The sequence below is a fragment of the Lonchura striata genome, chromosome 12 (genome assembly GCF_050655825.1).
Source record: "Lonchura striata isolate lonStrDom1 chromosome 12, ASM5065582v1, whole genome shotgun sequence".
In the NCBI taxonomy this organism is placed as follows: domain Eukaryota; kingdom Metazoa; phylum Chordata; class Aves; order Passeriformes; family Estrildidae; genus Lonchura; species Lonchura striata.
The window spans coordinates 15686591-15707521 of NC_140714.1; the positions used below are offsets into that span (position 1 = coordinate 15686591).

Genomic DNA, 20931 nt, shown 5'->3' on the forward strand with positions numbered 1-20931 from the left:
TGCAACTGGCTGGAATCCCTCTTACATGTCATTACAAACAAAATAAAAACCCCACAATGATTCAAGCACCCACAGCACAACTTCCTGAAAAAGAATTCAGAATACCATTTAGGAGCAGTCTCCTCTGCAGCTTTTCCTGGCTCTGAGGTTGGTTCACAGCCAGTTTGGCCTTCAGAGAACAGAGAAGTCAAACTCCTGTGATTCTCTCTGGAGTTCTTGGGGTCATACACACTTTTCATTGTGTTCAATATTCAGCCTAGATTAGTCAGAAAGACTATCTTACCCTGTTTTCATTCAAGGAGAAACATTCAACTTGCTTATTCCTTAATTCTTTGCAGGGCCCTGAGCTTCCACACTGAACAGAATTAGTTCTACTGAATGAATTAATCTGTTCTAGCAGAAGCTAAGTTGTTAAAAAATATATTCTCTCACTTATCCAAGTTATTACTAAACATGGGATTGCAAACTGAAAGAATGGATGCCAACTTTCCTTTCCTGTCTATTCATAGGAACAAATGTAGGCCAAATACATCCCTTTACCTAGAGTGTTAACACTGATCAGAATACTGCCAGTGTCACTCAAGCTGCAAATCAGGCAAGAGGGTTTTTTCTTCCCCAGATTTCTAGTAAATCTTTAATCATTCAGCTTTATCAGCCTTCTCTTATCTCAGATGCTTGACAGAATGTTGAGCAGCTCCTCTACCCAGTAAGGCTGTTGTCCAATGGCTATTTTTTATGCAAGTACTACTTTAGCCTTTCTTTTTACCTCATATAAATAGAAAAGAAAGGTGTTGGCTTTCTATATCTAATGTATACATAAATAAAGTAAATCCCTTTGTGTGTTTCTCGTGGCTGAATCCCACTTTGATCATTTCTACCTCACTGAAAGTGGGCAATTTTTAATGTAAGAGCCAGCTTCTCCCAGTTAGCTTAAACTTGAGTGTATTTTCCTTAGGGTTTGGTAAGTATTTGATGAAAGTGAAGTGCTTCCATGCCCCATGACAGAAGAGAAGGAGAGTCCATGGATGCAGTGAAGTAGAATGGCTCATGGAATACATCCCAAAAACCTTTGTAGAATATTCCTTTCTGGGAGCAGGGCTGTGTTGAAGACTATAGAGACTAAAACAAAAGGCTCAAGTCACACTTTGTCCAAGCAGGGAGGTCAGAGAGGCTCCAGATGAACTCGGAGTCAGCCACCAGCATGCCCAGGGACTGGCAGTGACTCACAAGAAGGGAGAAGGAAGGCTCAAGGAGCAGAATTAAATCAGCACAGTCCAATACATGTCACAGCCCTCAGGCAGTCTATGGAGGCAAAGGTGATAAATAAATAAATTTAGATCACAGAATCACTTTCAAAGGAGCTGGAGAACAAGGTATCAGACTTTAAGAACAGAGAGTGAGGCTGGGTATTTTATGTACAGAACACATAACTATACAAACCTCCTGACTTCTAGCACTGCTTTAAGTACACCTTAAAGCTACTGGCTGCCTCATCTCTTCCAACACTGAGTAAGCAGCTGTAACATGTAACCATATGGATCTGGAAAGTTTGTTCTAGACAGTGAGTAAGGAATGGAACACAACCATTTGCATAAGTAACAACCATTGTTTATAAAGGGGCTGCACACACACAAGAGCTGCTGCCACAGCTCCATTATTTACTGGTGCGTTTCTGCACCTGTAACTCCTGTGGGAGGTTTGCCCTCCACAATTTGGTGTTGTCAATGAACACTGCAGTGTCACTGCAATACTGAGAAATGCAGTGGAGATGAAACTGCACTCCTTGGTGGCAGTGGGGCTTTTGTCAAGATTTAAACACGTGTGCTCCACTATTACTCCTCCCAGCAAGTGTGCCAGTCTACAAAACAAAAAAGACAGCCACAAAGCCAAACCAAACCCATTATATCATCAGAAATCCTAAGAACTTTCCATTTGGGATGTTTCTACAATTCTCCTGCAGCATTAGCAGGCACATACTAGTGCAGCTGACAAACTGCCTGATTTTCTAGTGTCATAGAGAGAAGCCTGGTGCTGGTACTTCCCCAGAGTTCTCTGTGCAGCTCAGCTGGAATGGCAGTAACAGTCTGCAGAGGTTTATCAAACCTACTGCAACAAGGAAGGTGCAGATTAACTCATCACTGCTTGCCTTTCTTTTACCTTCTTAAATCAATAAATCAACTGCATAGAAATAGTGCAAAACCTTTAAAATACTTGACTTTGTAATTAATGTTGAGCTAACATGAGAGGTCACCTAGTTCTCAACCAGTGCCCAAACTAATAATTATCCTCACTATGGATGATGGTGAGACATGGCTGGAAATCTGTGCTTTGACTTCTTCAGAAGACCCAGAAAACAGCTCTGCTTTGCTGCTCCTCCCTCCCATCACAAAGGCACAGTTTTCACTATGATAAAAATAGTTGTAAAAAGCCAGGAAAAGCAAAGATACTCAAAATGGAAATGAGTGACTTGGAGGTACTCAAGGTACTCGACTATGCTTGCAACACATTGTCCTAAACCTTCACTAATCACAAAACACAACATTTTTAGAAATATTTCTGACCTGGTCAGAAACAGAGAAACCCTGAAGGTTCTTTAAGGTGTAGTCCTCAAGATTTCCAGCCCAAATGCATATAGAAAAGCAGTTCAGATAAATCACTCAGCATGAGTTTTTATATCTCAAACAACATGTTTGATAATTCAGAATCACAGCCTAAAACACAGTAATACCAGTTATGCAAGTTGTCTGAAACTGTGTAATAAATACCTATAAAATCATCTTAGATGAAGATCACAGAATATTTATGCCAGCTGGAAATAATGGAAATGGTTTAGGCCAACTCCTGCATTTTGTTATTCTGATTTTCAGATAAATAACATCCAGCATGTATTGGGGCTTGTCAACAACTGATATTTAAATACATTTATAAAGAAAATTCTGATTCCTGAAAAAACAAAAAAAAACCAACAAAAAAAACCAAAACAAAAAAAAAAAAAACACAAAAAAAAAAAAACACAAAAAAAACCAAACAAAAAACCCTCCAAGTTGCTATTTCTTCCAAAACATGTTGGCCTTGAACCTTTTTTGCAGTGCATAACAGATTTATTTACAAGATTTAACCAGTACTGAAAAATGCAGAAACTAAATATGCAAACTGTCATCAGACTAAAAGCCACTTCTGCTCTGTTACTCTTGGTGAGAAAAACAGCTTAGTGTCACTGAAGTACTGCAGCTAGAGCTTGAAGAGATACTTTCCCAAGGCTTTCAAGGCTTTCTTAAAACAATGAAGTAGTACTTGACAAAATTTCCTTTGGCCCCACAGAGTTGTAATGGACAAAAAGATTTTTTTAAAACATCATCATTAAACAAGCAAACTTCTCCATTCTAAAAATAAGAATTAATTCTTCACCTATTTCAGTTTATTTGGTGATAATCTGTTATATCTTGCCTACAGAAGGAAAATAAACTTTGAAATCAACTTTTTACCTGAAAAAAATGCAAGTAATCCATTTCAGCACAGAGAAGGGCAGTTAATGCCTGCAGTGCTGCTCTGGAGCTTTGTTTGCTGCTTTCTCCTTTCCTCCTGCCACCAATGTGCTGATAAAACAAACCAACCCCTCCTGCAGGTACAGAGGTCTCACACATGTTTTCAGCATTTGTGAGAGCCCTGGGCTTGGTCAGGGGTCCCATGTGGTGGTAAAGCCTCTCCTCCAACCTATGCTTCCAAAGAAAAACTCCTCAGCTTCTTGTTGTTTGGTCTCAAGGCAGTTTATTGTGAGTTATCTAAAAGATTTTCTTCTCTGGCTGCTGTGGTTTGGTCAGCGGCCTGGGCAGAGGCACACACACACCTTGACATCCTCTCTGTCTGCTATCTTTTATATGATATATTTCATGTTATATGTTTACAGTTTTCCCCCAATACCTACTACCTATGTTACAAGGTGCTTTTCTACTCTAAACCAATCCATAAGTGCCAACATCACCAAGAACATGGAGGCAAGGAAGAAGAAGGAGGAAGAACAGGATCAGCCCACTTTCCTCCATCTTAGAACTTCTGACCCCCATGTACAAAGTGAAAATCCCCCTGTACAGGTGGTAAAACCCCCCTGTACAACACTAGAAGCTTTTCCCCTCTACTTTGTAACTACTTTTACCATACTATCTAACCCTTTGTGACTGCTTGTTTCACCTTCATAGTTGGTAACTCATTCCATGGCTCAAACTCAAAATCACAGCTGTTTGCAGCTGCCTGACAGAGTCTAAAATGCTTCTGACCAAGGCCTGGAACCTCTAAAAATGTCTGAGAGACATTTTGAGTTCCAATAGCATTTTCCTGCATGGTGCTTTGCTCCTGCTCAGCTGCTGGTGCAGTTTTGTGCACCCAGCATGCAGGGCACACACTGAACGTGCCAGGCAGACCTGGGGCAGAGCAGCAGACAGAAAAACCTGCTTCCATAGCATTTTCTCTTTGCTGCAATTCAGTCTGTGCCTTGAGCAAAACTAAAAGCATCAAAATGATTTTCTAAATCCCAGTGATTTGGGGAAGTCTCTTACTAGAGGCCAAATGCCTCTCACTGGGTTCTGCACGCTTGCATGGCAATGCCTTAAGATCCACACTTAACAAGAACACCTGGGTTTTGTTCCTTAAAAGGAGGGATTTAGCTGCTCCTTCATTTTAGGTGTCAGAGGCTGTTGGATGTTATATTTTCAGTTATGCTTCCCAACTGTCACGCAGTTAACACAAAGAGCTATTTCCCCACTGTAGGATCTGTTACTAACAGAGGCTTCCCAACTGATTCTTCTGGCTTTCAATTAAGAAAGTAATGTGTCCAGGACTCTCCAGGGAAAAAGGTTTTCTTATCTCAGAAAGTCAAAAGCAAGATATGGGGTGAGGCAAGAGTACTGAAAAAATGAAAGGCATCTCAGGGTCCTGCGTTACATGACAAAAAGTAAGGGCTCTTTCCCTGAAGGATTTTCCTCAGAAATATGAAGAGGCTTTGTCATACTTTAACCTTCCTTAGTGGGATAAAGATGCAAGTAAAAATCATGAACTCCACAAAAAGCCCAAGCTGTTACTTGCTGACAACCTCCACTTACAGAAATACGGGTTTTTACTAGCAGAAAATAAATCTGTGTGGAATATTGTTAAAATACACAAATATGAATCCTGTTTTAGATATTTGGAAGCAAAGGCAAAGACAAAGTGAGCTCAGCATTGCAACCAGAGAGAGGCCACAAGGACAACCCCAGTACCCAGACAGGTGGGGTGGTGGGAGCTCCCAAGGGTCCATGGAAAAACAGCTCTGACCCTCCAGAGAGGTCTCTGATCCATTCTGGATGAACTGCTGTTGACTTTCATATGAAGTAGCACAAACCTGAAACCATCACAACATGACTTGCACTGTGATTTTGATAAAAAAAATGATATTAACTAAAAGCTCATCATTAACAATCTTTGCAAGTGCATGAAATAGCTATTTAAGCAGAGGCAATAACCTTTTTAAGGGTATAACATGATCTAACATCCATGATTTTGCACTTTCTTTTGTTAAGTGGTTGTTCCTGCAATTAGTGTCAGCACTCCTAGAAGTCAAAGATGAAAATGCTTCTCCACAAGCAGGACTCAAAGTATTAAAAGGAAATTGTATTTAATGACTGTCTAAAAGGCAGAAACATGAATGAAATAGAAGAAAATATATCTCAAAACCAAACCTAATTTGTAGGCCACATTAGCTAGTGGATGTTTACTGGCCTCATTTGAAAACTCCTCCTATTTTCTCCCCACAGAAGTAAGATGTGGAGAGGGAGTTCAAATTTCCACCTTTTTACTTTGCTTAGCAGAGCTGAATGTCTCATTTTTAGAAGAATGAAGCAGAAAGAAGGTATTGCCTATTCTACATTCCAAAACCTATTCTTTCTCAAATATCTTTGGCTATTAGGAAGCAAATTTAGCTACTGATCTTATTTGTTTCAACTTATAAGTACTAATACCCAAGCAAACATATGTTGAACAGGCTGGTTAAGAATATTTAATGAGAGTTTAGTTGCTGATTTGTAAATGAAAAGTGCAAATGTGGCAGTTGCCATAGATCCTTGTATCTCCTTGCTGGCACTGAGCCCAGCTAGACTTAAAAATATGCAACATATTGATGGGAGAAAAGGAGAAAAATTTAATATTATGTGTAAAAACTTGCTGTGAAAATACAATTCTGCATATGGATCTCAATGTAAAACGTACAAGCAAGACAAAATAATTCTGAATGCATTTATGCATGCTTTGTGCTGATGGGATTAATGCAAATATTACAGTCACACCATAAATTCACAATGAAGTGAATGCCTACAGGCAATTCAGTTTTTCTGTCCTTGGTAACTGTGAACAGAACTGTGTTCTGTTCTACATTTGTCAGCAAATGAAACAGTGAGGAATAATCTCTTCACTTGTACCTACCTCTTGATGACATTTCTGCCTTGGAACCAGGAAGGCCCTTTAGTGAAAAAAGGGCCACAGAGAAGACACAGCATGTTCTTGTTCCTGGAAAATAGAAGGAAGGCAAGGAGAGTGAAAGGGCTGTTAATAAAACCTCACACTCACAGAAGTTAAACCTGCTGCATTCATAATTTATTACAAATTCCAGTACTCCCCTCCTCCCCCAGTTATCATACCCATGTCTGTAAACTCTTGACTCATTTTCTTTCCTAATCCTTGTTTGGGAAGTAGAAGCATCCCTGAGAACTGGGCATTAAAGAGCTGCTTCTGAAAGAGGTTAATTGCCAGTACCCTCAGTTCCCATCACAAGGCAGGAAAGAATAACCCCTATAAAATAATTACCCTTATAAAAGAATAGCCCTTATAAAAGAGATTTGAGACTGGAGAGTCCTTTGGGTAACCTGCTCAGGGTGCCAGTGTCCATATGAAGATTCTTGCCTCAAGCACAATCTGCCCCTCCCAAGACCGGGCTTGTGGGTGCTGTCCCTTGTACCAGTCCTGAGAGGAACATTCCAGCTCTGGTTCTTCCTTGGAAGGCAGCTGCAAAGCTGCCTCTGGGTCACACTTTATTCTCCTCTTTGCCAGGGAGCAAGCCAGTAGAAGCTTCTCTTCACTGAGCAAGCACTGTGCCCTAAACCCCTGATATCAGCTCATACCTAGCTCCTTGGACAGGTAGGGCTTTTCTCTACCATGTATTCACAGGCTACATCAAAATAATAAAATTAAAAACCAAAAGTAATCAGAAAATGAAACACAGAATTAAACATTTAAACAAGCAAGTGCTTCAAAACACTGCACAGACAGCATTAGCACTTGGTGCTTGTCTTGCACAGGCACACACAGAGTGTACTTTCCACCTTACAGAGAATAAAAAAGACAGTTTTCCTACAGACTTTCATCACTAGAGAGTTCATTCCCTTTTACAACATTGTATAAGCAAGACTGATATTTCACACACACGAAAACTGAACCAGACAGCACTGACACCTGCTCTGGCAGACCAGGGCACATCCTGACCAGGAGCGAGACTCTGTCAGTGGACTTGGCATTTCAGTTTGTCATCTGGATTTTCACTCTCTTTCATGCTTTAAGTCACAGCCAGCACTCAGCAGTCCTGCAAGGCACAGGCAGGCAAAACAGCCACCTGCAAAGCCCCTGCTTTGTGCCTTGTCCAGAGACAGTCAGGAATTCTGTGGTACCAGAAGGGATAAAATCCAGCTTTTCAGAACAGCCTTTAATTTCTCTAATTCCCTGAGCAGTTTGCAAGGTTTCCTTTCAGTCACCACCCACTGTCCCAGGCACTGAAGGCAGCACGAGCTGGTGCAGAAATCCTCAGTATGGATCCCATCCAGCACTTCCAGAGCCTGCCCAGCAGAGCTGCAGATGGAAGGAATCACTTGGAGAGCAGTCACCATCCCACCCTGGCACTGGTCTGTCTGTGAAACTGGAGGTTTACATTTTGGTCACCTGTGGTTGGATTTATAAATTTACAAAAACACAAGTCTGCAGATAACAAAATTCCTCCTGTGCAGATTTCATGTCCCCACTTCAGATTAGAAACATACCTTAGCAGGTCAGCTTAAACATCAAGGAAGCTTTAAAGGAGAGGAAAAATGTTTTCTTGCCATTTATCATTCTCAGAAGTTTTAACCACTTTAGATTTTTTTTTCATTTTCTATAATCTCCAAATCTATAATAGATTAAAAAAAAAAAAAAGCAAAACAACACACTAGGCACAGAAAATATTAGCATTCACCCTGCACCTAAGTTACTAAATTGGCAAAGCTATAAGCACTTGAAGTTATTAATTTCTCAATACAAAACTTCAGAAAACCTCAGCTGGACACATTCCTGTTTACATTGTGTATGTTGAGGGCATAGCCTTAAGGAATTAATACAAAACCATAGAGAATATAACGACATCACACTGAAATATAAAAATCACCGTAGAGTAGAAAAGAAACAACAACCCAGTATTTTTTAAAAACTTTAAATTTTAAAAGTTTAAATTTAAAAGTTATTTCAAGAACATTTTCTGTGAGTGATCTGAGACTGAATCCTATTCCAAACACCCCTTACACACACCCATGTCAATTGAGGACAGCAGGGCTGCCACAGGGGTGTCTGTGTGCTTGATTGATCCCTGGCATCCCCTGCCCAGAGACACAGAGTGAGTGATGGCCACAGAGGCACAAGTCCTCAGCCACACACGAGGCAGCAGCTCAGAGTTCTGCAGAGCTGCTGATGGGAAAAACCCTCAGGTGAAACAGAATCTTCCACTGTCTCAGCTAGGACTGGAGAGAGTTGTAAAGCAATTCAGATTTTTATGTGTTTATAGGTATTTAGAAAAATGTTTATATACTCTAATTAAGTTTCTATAGTCCCTTCTAGTTCCTTCCATAGGATTTCTTGTCATCCCTGAATGGTTACACAGCCCTTATTAAAGCTGATTACACACCAAACAAAGCATCTGAGCATAGTTATAAACCCTTTACAAGGAGCCATGATCTAATACAGGATCTACGTGGCTCATTAAGAATCTGAGGAATTACCCTGAAGAAATGTGCCTCTTTTATAGAATATTATTTGTGTAAAAAGCACTTTTAGTGAGTTCTTAAATTACACTGGCGTATAAACTGCCAATCAAAACTCCCTATAAAGAACAAGCCATTGAATCTGGTGAACAGTCACAAATGATGAAGACCAGGGCTGAAAAATCAAATGAGTTACCACCATGCAACAGCATCCCAGGAAAAAGATACATTTTCTACAGGCAATAACATTTATTACATCTATCAGTTCAAGTCTATTGCTACCCCAGCATCAACGAGTTCATTCAAAGTTGAAAGAACTTTAGAGGATACTTTTATCAGCATGATTTTGCCCAAGCCAAATGGGAAATAAAGTTCAATGTCAGCTGAAGTCAGAACCCACCTTATTTATCATGTGTTGCAGAACATGTCACAGCTGAGGTGACCACCATACACAGAGTATCCCCATCAGAAAGCTTCACCCCAAAGACAGTAACATCAAACCACTTGAGAAGGCTTCAGGCTTCTGCCCATGCAGAGTAACATCTCATCACCTCAGAAGGCTGCAAGCATCTGCCCTTCTTGTTCTTCAGCCCAGCCTTTTATCCCCTCATGTTCCTGCAGTGTCCCTGTGTGCCCCCTGTTCCCTTTGGTGGTTGCTCAGAGCACCTGGGCACTCCCTGGCTCATTGCTGCCAGTGCTGCTCACCTGCTGCTCACAGCTGTGACACTGGGGATGAGCCCAGCCCCACTCCCAATCACCACAAACTCTGTGCCTACACATGGGAGCCTGATCTCTTAGATTATTCAGGGCAACTGATGTAGCTGCTCATTTCACCAAACAGAAATAACTTTTGACAAGACTGAATTTTGCATTTGTTGGCCTCTCGCTTCTAAAAAATGAATCAATCTCAAACGGCACAGGCACAGGCAGGACCTCAGATGCATTCCTAGTAAATTCGTGCTCCTTCCTGCTCCGGGCAGGCAGTGCCCCTCACACAACCTAACCCACTCCACACATCCAATCTGTTCTGCCAGCTCACACACTGGCAGGTGGAGCTCCCTTTTCTGGCATCAGGGACCCCTGGGACTGTCCCTTCCTCTCCCAGCAGGTCTCTCAGTGCCACCTGTGACCTCCAGGCTCCCTCAGCTGATCAGTTCCTGGCCATGTTTAAAGCAGCAGAGTGACCCAAAGCTTTAATCAGAGCTGTGATCCACGACTGCAGTGCGCTGCAAAGTCATCAACAGCAACAGCAGAGGAGCCACTCAGACATTACAAACATTCAGCTGCTGCACTAATAGCTTTGGGTTTTGTCACAGAGGTTTAGGTTGGGTATAAGAAAGAAGTTTTTCACCCAGAGGGTGGTTGGGCACTGGAACAGGCTCCCCAGGGCAGTGGTTGCAGCACCAGCCTGACAGAGCTCAAGAACAGTTTGGACAGCACTCTCAGGGACACGCTGGGATTCCTGGGGCTGTCCTGAGCAGGGTCAGGAACTGGACTTTGATGATCCTTGAGGGTCCCTTCCAACTCAGAATAGTCTAGGATTCTTCATTACCATTGCCAACCAGAAAGCCTAGTGCTTCATTTAATATAGACAGTCCTTTTAATAGCAACCAATATTGACATGCCATTAACATTTCTACTGCTGATATTAAAAAATCCTCTATGTGTTTAGCATATTAATGTCAAGGCATAACTTTTGCAAAATAATCCTAAACTATCTTGACATAAGCAACTAACTTAAGAGCAAACCCACAATCATCATAAACCATTTAACAACCTCTCAACAATGAATTAGGCACCCCCAGGCTTACAGTTTATCTGAAAGTGTTAATCCAATTATTAAAAAAAAATCTCAAATATGTCAATGATTGTGTAGTGAAATAGCAAATGGCAGGAAATCAGAGAGCATCAGCAGTTCTGGCCAGCACCCTGAGGGCTGCCTGGCTCACTGGGGTGCTCAGCAGCTCTGCAGCCCAGGGCTTGTCAGCCCAAATCTGGCCCAGACTGACCATGAGCAAAGTCACCCCTTCATTTCTACTGGAACCCGTCTGCCCATCCCACACAAGAGGAAAAGAAGCCAAAGAACAACAAACAAGGAAGAGATGGGGATTTTCTTTTGTCATTGGAGTCTAGGTCCAGAAGCAGCTGTGTACAAGCCTTTAAGCCATCATTAACAGCATTAAGAGTTTTTATTTTAAACAAAAACAAGTCACTTGTTATAGATTAGTTCTTATAGAAGTAGCCTCTAAGTTTTGTGTAACTGAAAGAAAAAAAAACCCAAACCAAAACCAACACACATACAATCAAAACCTGTACCTACAAAACATGTGGGATTTTTAATTAAGACAAAACTACTTTGACTGAATGCATTATAAGCAGGTTCTTTGGATCTTTGGGCCATGGAAAGCTGTCCTAAAGAAAAAGTAGATAACCATGTGTTTGAACCTCGGCCCTAAACCCACACCTGTTCCTACAGAGCATGAACTAGCTTAGTTGTTGCAAACCAGATTTTCTGTCAAGACCAAATTTTTAAGCTTGTGTGAGATACTTAGGACATGGTGTTTATGAACACCATGAAATCAGTTAAGTCTGTCTTGTATTACAAATAATTGACTTCATTATTACATCTCTCGCTTTCTGTGAAGGACATTATTTGAAAGTTTAAAGAGCAAGGTATTCTTTTGCCTAAATAATGTACTGGAGAGCAACGGTAAACTTTTGAAGACCTCCAGACTGGAAATTTTACAGAATTCTTGCTAATACTTTACACTGTACAGAAAAACTTTGTCTGGAGTTCCAAAGGCTGCACAGCACAGTATTCATCCACTCAGGGTTTATTCCAGCCTTTGCTCCCCAGACTCCTGAAAAAACGTGGCATTAGCTATCCAAAAGATCTGCTTGGGTAGGTATATTTTTTTAGAAAAGATGGGTTAAAAATGTTGCTGTTCAGGGGAAGCTGCACTTTACAGAATGTCATCTCAGTGATGGATTTAAAAAAGATGTGTGGCTGCAAACTTGAGAAGCCTATAAACAGCCCCCCTCAAGCACTTCTAGCAAACCTTCCCCTTTTTTTGAACACTGCATGCTAAAGAAGAAAATAAGGTCATGATCAGAGATGTCAAATTAATTGCTTTCCTTATCTGAAACTGTTCTTCACTGCTGTTGGCCTTCAAGAGGCAACTCACATCTCTCTTGTAAGGCCACCTCTCTTCAATTATCTCGTGCAGACATACCACACAGCAGAAATGGCTGGTGACAAACTCTGCAGCCACATAAACTTAAACATAAGACTAGACTCCTTTCTAGCAATGCCCTATAATACTACTGTGCCTATGCCCAAGCTTTGCCTCTTTTAGCCATTCTCTTGTCTTCATTTCAAACTTCTGTCTGTGACTCTTTCTAGCTTAAGGCTCATTCTGGCCTTGAATAAAGAACAATATTGCCTGCTGAAACCTGAAATAAAGTGAAATATATCAATAAATTCTTCCCATATCCCCAAGGTTTTATTATTTTCCTTACACCTTTGAGCATGAATGTGTTCTCAGTGGCACTGACAGCAGTACAAAGCTCTTCCCAACTTGTAATTGAGACACAGTGAGCAGAGTCAGCTGCACAGGGACCAGCTCCCTGTTGAAGCTCCCTATTTTCAGATTAGGGCACAGCAGCAAGGAAAAACCTGACACATGTCCCTAAAATATCTGTTTCTTGCACTCATAAACATGCTCAGTATTGTATGGAGGTTGGCCTTGGTTTTATTATGCTTTTTAATAATTCTCTAAATCTACAGTGGGATCAAATTATTTCCTAAGATCTGTCAAATCACTGAAGATGCAAAAGAGGATGTAGAACATGTAAATGTTCCATGTTCTTTTGAAGTTACTATTTCCTCTCTGTCAAATCCTCCTCATAAGAGGAGGTAGGAGAAGAAGTCTCCACAAGCTCAGGGCACATTCCAGTAGGAGACAAAGGCATTCCCTGCAGGAGCTGTGAGTGAAAGGGACAGAATAAACTAAGTCTTCTCCTGGGTTTCACAGAAGCTACTGACATCAGGGGTTAATTATCAAATCTCTTTTCCTAAAAATAGACCAGTGTATAATGTATAGTGGTTTTGGTACTACAGCTAACAATAAATAAATACATTTTACAGACTGTGTTTTATTACTGAGACATTAATCACTTTTTAGATTCCAAATTTAATCTTTTCCAGAGTACTTATATAGAGCAGAGAACAGAGGTCCATCCAATTTTTACTAGGCAAGCTAAACAATTTTCTCTTGGAAAGGAGAATTTTCATCAGACTAGGTTAGCATAAAGGTATAGGTGCTATTGTTTATGTCTAGAGTGTCAGGTCCTGCAATGATATTCAGATTCTTAACTGAGCACACATAAAAAATCCACAGCTCACACCTATAGAGTAACTCATGCATGTTTCCATAGATACAACTATATTGAGCCATGACATATATATTGCATGTGTGCATATATAGACAATCTTCTACTAAACACTGAAACTTAGGCCAACTTTGCTGCTCACCCAACTTCAATCATGATCAACAATACAATTAGAATTATCACTTTCCCCTTTCAGGGTTACCATTTTTTTCATTAATGAATAGCTATTCCTCTGGAGTATTCAATATGCAGGGAAAGGGAAGAATCCAGTCTCCCGGAATAGATAATTTTGTCTTTTTTTAGTCATCCTTACAGGTCCAAAGTACTACCTGGAATATTAGATGTATATCTACAGTTCATTTCTGGACTTACTGAGATTCACTCAGGAACATTTTTATCCACTTACCATACAATCACTGGCTAAGTGAGATGGAATTGCACTGCTTTTAATAAAATCAGTTCAATATTTAACATTTCACACCATGAAGCTGAAGCCTAAAGCTGCAGAGAACAAACTGGCCTTCATGATGTTCTTTGTTTTAACAATTCAGAACTTGTTGCCATCCAGATCTACTGCAAACAAGGTTGTCAAGCAACATATGACCAATAACATTTTCAAGAGAAATATTACTTCCATGACATAAAAACTTAGCTCACTCTTCTGTAAAGATTCAGCACCTGAGAAATCCTCACACACAAATTTCCTCTGGTATACATATAAGGAATGGATATTATAATCAGGTCTACAAGTTACTTCTATTGCTATTACTCATAACTAAACACCTTTTCAGTAGTTTCAGTAATACTTAGCACTGGGGGAAAAGCACTTAACTAATAAAGAGAAAACACTCTGTAGGTGCACAAGAGGCCAATCTTTTCAGTGTCTCTGCCAGCCATACAGAGACCAGATGATCTCTGTGTTTGAGGGAATTCTCCTGAGTCTATAACCCAACCTCCACATAAATCCTGAAGAAAAAGTTGATGCTGCTCCACATTTGTGACTATAAACTTTTGTCACAGCACCTTCAAATGGTAATAACTTTGGAAGACATTTTAAAGGCCTGAGATTCAAACTTTAACTGGCAGGGAGTTAAAATCCCAAGGAAAATATCAATTTCCACAATAATCTACTCATTGAAAACTCTCGTTATGTACTTATCCTTCAATTGCTCTAATAAATGAGTCCCATGGCAGAGAATCTTTACTAGAACCAGAGATATTTACAGTGCTGTCAGTGTTATAATTTTAAAAAACAATTCCCAAAATGAGACAGATTTAAGGAACAGTTTTTCTAAAGCTCTAGATGTGCTGAAATAAACCAGCATCCACTCTCAATTTTCAGACTTTGAATCACCAAGAATCAGGAGATCCTTGGTGATTCAAGTCCTGGAAGTGTGAAAGCCAGCACAGCCTCTGGATATGAATAAGCAGCAGACTGGTGAGCACTGTAAGGGAAGATACCCTCATATTACATACATTACAGTCAGACGCCAACAGCACAATATAATCAGAATTCTTAATGAAGCTGGCAAACTTCTCAATACAGATGCTACCACTGAGAGATTGGATTTAATGAAAAAAAAATTATTTTTGTTAACAAAAAGGTTTGCCATATTTTTTTATCAATGGCAGCAAAACATTACATGAAGATAATTGAAAGTTCAGCTCTAGTTATGGGGTTTTTTTCAAAGGGTTATTAAAACCTTTCCTTCCCTCCTGCACTTTAGGGTTGAAAAAAGGCACAGAAATTTTAATTTAAGGAAAGAGAAATTCAACTGTTATAGTGTTTTTTAAAAGAAGTTCCATTTTTCTTAATTATTTTAATTATTTTTAGTCCTTTCATGTGTCAAGTGTAAAACACCATCTTGCTCATCACTTCACCATGCACCAGAAGCTGTGGTTCCCCACAAACTTAACAAAAACTTTTTTTTTTTTTTTTTTTTTTTTGCAAGAAATCTGAGCATTTTTACCACTTCCTGAACAACCTTTCCCAATGAATGGAAAGCCATTATTTACAGGAAGCCTTTGCAAGGCAGGAAGGAGCAGACCTTCAAGCAGGAGAGCTGGCTTTGGTTCATCTCATAAACCTTGTGAGAGCTGCAATAAGAGCCAGTGTCACAAAGGCTGCAGTGCTGGCCTGGGGCTGCCTGAGCTCTGCATCCACAGCATCCCTGGGGGCTGGAGCTGCTCCTGCCTGAGCTCTGCCCATTTCCATGAGCTCCTGGCACTGATGGACCGCTCCCTCCAGGCAATTGCCACCAAGTCCATCAACCTGGCAAAGACCTCCTCTGCATGTTTAAGGCACAAGACCTGAATGTCTTGATGGGGAAGGGCTTTACAATACTTTACAGAAGGCAGCATTTTTCACCTTTGTTTTATTTGTGTGCGAAAATGAAGAGCAATATTCTACTGAGAGACTGAATTAATATCAAAATCAAGCTAAACCAAGCTTTCAAGTTAAGGAACACCAGGCCAGAACCTCTCTGAACAGGGTCAGTTCTCTCTATACATTCCCAAGCTTTAATAGCCTTCACTTGTACAACTCTAGATTTATTTTCTACAGGGTTCCCTCCTTGGTCTGTAACGGCAAGCACAGGTGCAAGCCTGCTGTTCCCCAATGTTTGAATGCTCCATTTTGAAATCTTAATTTTTATTAATAAAGTAATAACTACACCTTAACAAGGTACCCAAAAGTACCAGATGGAAATCTATAAAATGCTGCTGACAGATCCCTTTTCTGAGTGTAAGTGCATAAGTATCCTTAAGACTAGCAAGAGCATTCCCCATATCTCTGGTGGGGAAGGACAAGATTGATCTGCGTTGTCAGGCAACCAATTGCAAACTAAATATAACACTTCTAAACACTTGTGTATCTCAAATTCATTAAACACAGAAACTAGATAAAAGGGGTTGTGTAACAGAAAACATAACCAGCAGCTTTTTAAAAATCAATGTACTTAAAAGCACATGTGACAGCACAATTAGCTAAGATTGAATTTTGTGTATTGACTATGAAAATTCCTCTATGAAATATGCAATCCTAATAAACATGAATGTCTCACTGCATACACTCTCATGCAACGTCAAGTTTCAGCATGTGTTCTATGTGAAGAGATCAATGCTCCAAAGAAAGCATCAATTGTACCTATAGATTGTTTCCTACTAGGCTGATCACACAAAATTAAGCTTTTTACGAAGTAAATGTGTACCTTGAAATTGCCCAGATTGGAACATAAACAGCCCTGTATTAGTGTATGGCCAAAAAGTTACAGTGAAGTGGATGAGAAGAGGCAGCTACAGTACAAAGCAAGAAAGAGACTTGCTGCTGGGGGCTGCAATAACAGCACTATATAAGAAGTAACATGCACCAACATGATCCCATTTTCTAGAAACAAATATATTTTAGAGGCACTATAGATAGTTGCCCTCTTAAAATGCATTCCAGCAGAAGCAGATAGACTCGGAGAGAGAGAGCTGGCAACACTCAAAACAGCAGCTTCAAACTTGGGGACACACAGTGACATCATGCTAACTAGTTCACATGGTAATCACACTGGCACAGCAATGGTGCCATGAAAGTGCTCCTGTGAACCCCATACACATTGGTACACCTGCACCCCTCCTGTGGAACCTCTGTCCTTGAATAGATTCAAAACTCAACTGTATAATTTTGCCTTGAGCCAACTGTAACTTGTAATTTTAACTGCATAAAATATAAATGCTATCAGATATATGAAAGAAAATAGAACCAGTTGCCTGCAGAGAGGCAGACCTTTAGCCATTCTCTGTCACAATGCAGGTATCAGACTTGCAAATTATAAGGCTGAGAAAGAATTAATTAAGGGCTCAGAGGGTTTTTTTTTCCCCTGTGGTATGTGTTTTAAACGTGTGCAACTCTTGCCCTAATGATTCTGTCCTTTTCTGTAACTGCAAAGGGGTTTCTAAATGGGATACACAGCCTATAAAAGTGCTAGCATTACATTTTAGCAGCTGGGTGAAAAAAAGTCCTGACAAGAGCAAACAAGGCAAAAAGAAACAGGTCTAAAAAGAATTCAGCACTTTACCAAGCATAAAAAAATATCACAATTCAACTGTGTTCAAAAATATCCAGCTTACTTTTGAACAAATACAGGTATTTTTTGACTCCCTGGTGTATAGTATATACAAAATATTACCAGAGTACTCTGTTGCTATAAAGTGCATATATACTATGTATTTTGAGGGAGAGCTCAAGTAGAAGCATACACAATCAGTCTCTAAAATAGCCACTCATGCACCAAATTACATGAACCAATTGCCCATATCTCACATTGCACAACACTGTTTCTATCTTTGTCACTTGAATCTAGACTTCTGATAGCTTACCACAAGTATATATTCTGTCTGCAACACAAACAGAATAAGTAAAATGAGTAATGGATGCAATTTTTAAATGAAAACAGATATATAGGAAGGCCTAATTTTTGCTCATTGCCACTGTTGTGAACAGGAGAAAAGCTACTGTAGCTCCAATGTAAAGGAAAATGAGGCCAAAATTATTATGAATTGACTTTGGAAAGCATTCATTTTCCATCTATCAAATCCAATTCTCTACTGGCACAGGTAGATGCAGACAGAGCAAACAATCCACTCCACTCTGCTGGTCGGGAAAAACTGCTGTTACAGTAACATTGACACAGACAGGTAAGAAATTTCATCAGGAATGATGTGTCACAAACAAACATGACACTGAGGAAGTCAGCATGGACCAAAACTGCTCCACACAACTAAACTGTCCTGCCATGCACCCTGACAACACACCTGCAGCACCAGGGCGAGGTCAGGTATTAGGCAGATGTATTAAGCTCTCCACAAACCTACACAAGCTATCCATGTCCTAGAAACAGTTGAGAAGTTGGCCTCTCTCCATCTCATCCCATACAAGCCACTTAAAACAGTTCTTTCTTTCTTTCTTACTCCCTCTTAATGACATCTAATTACTCTCACAGAGCAGAGCTCCTACCTGCCCAATAATCTACTGCCTGTGCCAAGACACTGCAGTTCACTCAGACCATTAAAATCCTTCTCAGATCACACAGACAATACAGATTATTGAATTTAAAGATGCTTCCTGTGGTAAGGGATAGTTTGCCAGTAAGAATAAGGGGCTTCTCCCTTTTTGTCCCAACTAGCTGCACACATCAATTGTTACTATCTCAGTACGCTCACAACAGCCCGGGACCATTTGTCTTGTGGTATTGATCCAGTTCACATCAAAATAATATAAAACCTGAATTATTGTCTCTTCCTTCTGTTTGTGTAGAAGCAAGCAAATAGAAGTGTAGTGTCAGAAATCAAACACCTGAGTACTCAGGGAAATAAATTCAATATCTTGGATGTAAGCTGCTCTTGATGCCAAAAAACGTAAGGTAGCAAACTGCAGTGCCAATTTTTAAAAGCATTCAAATTTAAATAATTTAGAGGAATACAGACCAGAACCTCAAGCTTATGCTGCAGGAGAACTGCCAGAAGTGAAGGAAAATTTAAGGACACATACATAAACAGAACATATGGAGGAAGAGGCAACACAATGTTTCTAGAAGAAAATCACGACTCATGAGCTGCAAGCATTCTTGGAAAAAGTCACAGGCATATGGACAAGATATATCTGCCTGATATAGCATTGCTGGATTTCCATAAGGCTTCTGATCACACATATCGGTGAAATTTCTCATTAAAGTAATCTGTGAGGGACAGATATATTCAAGTTAAATTGGTTAAATGCTCACAAATGAATGATACAAAAATAAATCCACCATCTAACACAAAAATAAATTCACCATCCAACCCAGGAAGCCTCCAGTGAGGCTTCGCTGCTCAAGCAGCAATGGTGTAGAGATCATGCATAGCACAGATTTCTGCTCAAGGCTAAACTGTTCAACATATTCATAAATCATCTGCAAAAGAGGTGAATACCAAGATGAGAAATTCTGCTTATGCTGAGAAAGCATCTATAATAATAAAAAAATAACTTGTCTGCAGAGACTTGTGGAGGGTTCCGACAGTGCTGAGTGACTGATAGAAGAGCAGATAAAACTACATCTACAAATTCAAAGTAGTGCACACAGAGAAAGATGATCCTTACTTTCTACACAGAGTGATTGATTTGGAAACTATTACCTGGGAATGAGATTTTGAAGTCACAAACTGCACTTCTGTAAACACCTCAACTCTGACTTCATTAGCAGTTAAAAAAATCAAATCAAGTACTAGGAATTATTAACAAAGGAATAAGAATGCTCTAAACTAAATATATCTGGAAAAGAGGCAGATGAGAGTATGATGAAGATTTTTAAGATATCAGAAGATGGGAAAGTTAGATAGGAAAAAAGTGTTCAATAACTCTCATAATACAAGAGCTATAGGATGTCAAATGAAATTGCAAGATGTAATTACATTGTAGAACTCATTCCCTGAGGATATAAAAATTTACAAAGGTTCAGAAATAAAGTGGATAACTGGAATAGTGAGGGAAGTGTTACTATGTGCTTCTCCTGCTCTTAAGCATTTTCCTAGGCACTGCCCAAGCATTGCTACAAACAGGATCGAGGTTTGGAAAAGCAGATGAATTAGGTTGTAATGGGCTAAAAAAGCACACTACAGCTCACTTCACAACATGTGAGAATTGCATTCTGCAAGGCGCCTAACTCACATGAAGCACTACAGGATACTCTGAGCAGTTTACAAAAAAATCAGAAAACAAGCCTAGAAGACAATTTCCAACATTCTTCATAACACAATGCTGTTTTCTTCCTTTGCACGACAAGAACAGTAAGAAAATTACTCAGCAGACTCTGCCCAGCTCTAAATCACAAAGCCACAATCTCCCAGAGAACCAATGTGCACATAGAAGCTATAATGGTTTTCTCTAGTTTTAGGAAAGCAGATTAAGATATTAACTGCAAAAAAAACATAACAAGGGTAAGAGCAAGAAACTTTATCTCAGTCCAGAAACATTAGAGATCCAAATCCAGGAGAAAATAGCACATCAACTCCAAGGCTTATGATTTCCCACATCAGATTTTTCCTCCATCTGAGGACTAAGAAAATTCCCTGTTTTATTTGTACTTATTGCTTTTTTAATACATAGAAAAATGCTGCTGTTGAACTATTAGATGAATACTTTCCCAGGATTAACATTGAAGCAACAAATATGTTCTCAACCTTACTTTAGATCTGGAGACAGAACTAGTACCAGCAGCTTTTACACCCCAGGAGTCTATAGGGGATGTTGTTATAAACCCCTAATATTTTGTTTGTGCTATATATGTTACATTATTATTATATTTCAAGAAAATCTAATCACAAAGTAATAATATGCCTTCAAAACCAAAATGTACAGAGCCAGGTGGTCACTAATTGATAGAGAGTTGGAAGACCTACACTGAAGGCAAGGACACAGAGCAATAAAACCTGTGATTCAGAGTCCCCAAGTGGGGCCCAGCTGGGCCAGGGGGCAGCTCTTGGGACACCCGTG

The 20931-nt window shown here is 39.9% G+C and overlaps 1 long non-coding RNA gene across 1 annotated transcript in view; it reads right to left on the minus strand.

Annotated features, from left to right (window-relative positions):
• Positions 1-12208, minus strand: part of LOC110472603 (uncharacterized) — a 141847-nt gene extending 129639 nt beyond the window's left edge. Inside the window, exons 1-2 of the long non-coding RNA XR_014958185.1 lie at positions 9424-12208; positions 6451-6534 (exon numbers count right to left, since the gene is read on the minus strand). This is a non-coding gene — a long non-coding RNA (uncharacterized LOC110472603). The remainder of the gene's footprint in view (positions 1-6450; positions 6535-9423) is intronic.
• Positions 12209-20931: the final 8723 nt, after the last annotated feature.